This window comes from Seriola lalandi, unplaced genomic scaffold, assembly GCF_002814215.2.
Source record: "Seriola lalandi dorsalis isolate HSWRI2012SDOR001 ecotype SW California unplaced genomic scaffold, Sedor1 jcf7180002054338, whole genome shotgun sequence".
Lineage (NCBI taxonomy): Eukaryota > Metazoa > Chordata > Actinopteri > Carangiformes > Carangidae > Seriola > Seriola lalandi.
The window spans coordinates 984,717-988,502 of NW_019524891.1; positions in this window are offsets into that span (position 1 = coordinate 984,717).

Genomic DNA, 3,786 nt, shown 5'->3' on the forward strand with positions numbered 1-3,786 from the left:
CTCCTCAGCTGACTTTCTCTCTGTGCATAGTCCCACCCACCGCAGTGACACCGAAAGACGCTGACGTTATCGTCTTCAGAAGAACAAGTCGTGTGGTAGCTGGGGTTAAAGATAGAAACGTGACAGAACTTTAGTGTTTTTCTACTGGACGTGATTAACAATGAGATTTCTGTAGGTTAACTTGCCCTTTTATTTCTTGATTCAATACAATGTAGACAGAAATAAAAGCAGACGGAGCTGCATCATGAGCACACTGACTATCAATATCCAATACCCCGCAATCAGTTTTATTTTTCTCAAGAGACAAAAACTCAAACCACATTACTTTAACACTTAGGTAACCTATAATGAACTTTTATTGCAGTATCGACTGAAATAAATATCAAAACATAAACGCCAATACACTGAAATGATTAAGTTTCATATAGGGCCCAGCTGTACTGACACAGACTCTTTGGTTAGCATTGACTTGTTCTCTGAGCTCAGGAAAAAATGTAATTAGTCTTTTGTGTAAGTGTTTTGTTTGGCAGTGTCTCTTCTTGGTTTTTTATAAAGGTGTTTTGAATAGCCTTAATCTCGGCTAGTTTACATTTCATGCAGCTTTGGTACAGCTCAACCGAGAAAGGGAGAACCAGTGCGCTTTGGCTAAACATTAATGTCATGAAAGCATGTTTTCCTTGCTTGTTTTTGCTTTTCTTGCCCTAAAAATATATTTAGAAAATACCTGAGGCAGAGAGAAAGGTGAATTCTCCAACAGTGTGTGTGTTTGTGTGTGTGTGTGTGTGTGTGTGTGTGTGTGTGTGTGTGTGTGAGAGCATTTCATGGCTTTGATTTAGCCTCCAGGGTTAAGAATACTGAATATGCTACCAAATATTTGAGTTGAGTGCCTGACAAAAGTGGAACCAGAGAGAAGCAGTTCAACAAACACTTGAACTCCAAATAGAAGTCCTGCATTCAAAAGTTGACTTAATTAAAAGTTCTCTTTTCAGAGAGTAGTATTATCATTTAATTTGTATTTTTTTTTATAGTTAAACATTTACCTTTAATTTGCATTTTAATCTTTTAATGTAGTTTAATGTTCTGTTGGTGGTGGAGTTTATTTTGTTTTGTCATTTTATAAACAGTAATGAATCATTTTTAAGATCACCATATGTTTTGGAGGAAAATCTACAAAGTAACAGATAAAGTTTAGTCAGATAATCTAAAGTTTTCCACCAAAATGTGTTGGAGTAAAGTTAAAAAAACTACTTAAGCACAGTGCCTGACAAAATGTGCTTTCCATTACTGCAAGGGTAGGATGACCTGGTGCTTTGCTGTGTCACTTTCTAAATTAATTAGTCTGGCCCCAAGGAGGTATGACATCATGTTCACCCATGAGTGATGTCTAAAAAACCATTGATAGATGTTCATGCTTATTTTAACCCAGAGAAGATGCTGCAGTCACAGCCTGCAGCTGCTTTGTTGGTTTGTGTTGATTTTGATCATATTTGATTCACATTTTGCTCTTTGTGATAAACCCTTAATTGCTGGAGGCCGCGATGTGGATGTTTTAAAGACCGTGCCATGGTGCACCTACACAGGGGTGTAGGGGTGTAATGTTTCTGATTAGACTTCATCACTTGGACTGTGCACGCAGATTGTGTCTGAGCCCCCACCCCACCCATCTGTTAGCATTGTTTCATCAGTTACAACATACACCTTTATAGTTATTGTTCGTCTCATTTTTTCACACCTTTGATATTCTTATTAGTACAGTAAATCTTGTTTAATGTAAACGTAACACACATGACTCCCAGCATGCATCGCCACACAACTTCAAAACAAATCAGGTACAATAAGTAAAAACACCTGAGCATGTGCACTGGTGGACATTTATCCCTCACTGTTCAAAACCCTAATTTTGTCGCCACTCACTGTTGAGTTTCTTACCAAAGTCTCTGTAAACATGGACCAATTGTCCTCTGACAGTCCAGCCACTTGCAGTCTGATGTAAAAATTTTGATTCACTAATTTAAGCTGACTTCAGTTGCTCAAAGCAATGTGTTTAACAAGCAATAGTGAGTTCTTTGAGTTTTTGCCTCTCAGGCACCATAAAGGCTTGCCCCACTTTATTGGTGAATGCTGTTTGGGCTGTTTATTTGCTAGATTAATCTGATGTTTATAATGCAGGAAATAAATAGTAAGTGTTTAAATTACAGAACAACACAAAACATAAAATGACACAAAGACGTCACCATTTCCCCGGACGCAAGATGAAATCATGTGCAGCCATTTCCATGCTTGTTAATGGTTTCTTTTCATGACACCTTAAATAAGATGTAGCACTAATGACACCATCACAACCAGGAAAATAGACCTGTGTACAAACTGCTGCAGAGTAATTCAATTTTGTGGCTTGGCTCAGTTTCCTCTCTCAATACTGGTTCCTGTTTCTGTAAATGAGTTTATTGATAACAGTGAAGTGCCATCTTCATTTCTGGATGGAGTAATGGAGATCAAGTCACTCCTTGTTTTACACTCTGTAAATGAAAGTGTTGATGCTCAGTTGCACAGCTGCTAGTGGGAAGTAGATTGCTGGAATGGGCTGCTGTGATATTGTTAAACAAAAACACGCAGGTTATTGATTTTAATCTTTTTCTCCCTCTCACTCCACCTCTCCAGCCCTCACTTCTTCACTGACAAACGAAACTCTTCATTTACTTTTAACTACCACGGGGTAGCTTGAGACATGGATGGCATGCAGGGTGTTTACAGTTGCACTGGCCATAAAACAAATGAGCCTGGCACATTTAAATATACAGCAGACATAGACACTCAAAACAAATGCAGACATACTTGCACACTTTCCCCAAAGCAGGAGTCTAGTTTGTGAACATACCAACTGGGACACAGAGATCATAACACTTGGTAAATTTACACAAGTTTTTGTTATGACAACAAGTGCAGTGAAGCACTGATTTACAATAGAAGCTGCTGTTGTTTGGTTGTATGTGCATATTGTTAATTCATGAGTGGATAGGTACGGGGACTCACGTTTCATACAGGCCAAACACACAGTTCCAGTCAAATGGATACTCAGAAGAATTAAGATGTATAGATGGAAGGAGATGGATGATGGGCGGATTAATAGTCAATGATCAATGTATGAATAATGGATGGTTGGATAGATGGATTAATAAATTGATGGAGGGATGAACAGAAAGACACATTACAGTAATGACTGGATAGATGGATGGATGGATGGACGGATGGACAGACACAGAGAAGGAAAGATAAGATGCTGTACCAAAAACATTGGCGGCTTAACAACCAGGAGGTCATAAAATACATTAACTACTCACATGCTCCATCATGGTATGTCTTTATTGGAGTGAAACACGAAAACATATTACATAATATTGAAAGCACTTTTATGTGTCTTAGGTCTGTCTGCACATGTTCCTGGAAGACAGATTTGGAGATCGACAGTCCAGATGAATGTTGTTTTCCTGAACTGTATATTTCCTCGTAGATACCATGGGTGATTGCAGTGACTACCCACGATACAGCTACTTTCAATTACATTCAAGAACTGACGAAACAGGAATAGAGGCTGTTTCAACATATGGATATGCCTGATTTAGCAAGCATCATTTCCTCCTTCAGTTGAATAGCAGAGGAAAGTTGCAGCATGGAACAAAGTTTCTGACATAAATGTCTCATACAAAATCTCTAATAACCTAAACATTTACCATAATTCATAAATCACTGGAGGATGATGGAATTGTAACTTTAGACTGCCATGAC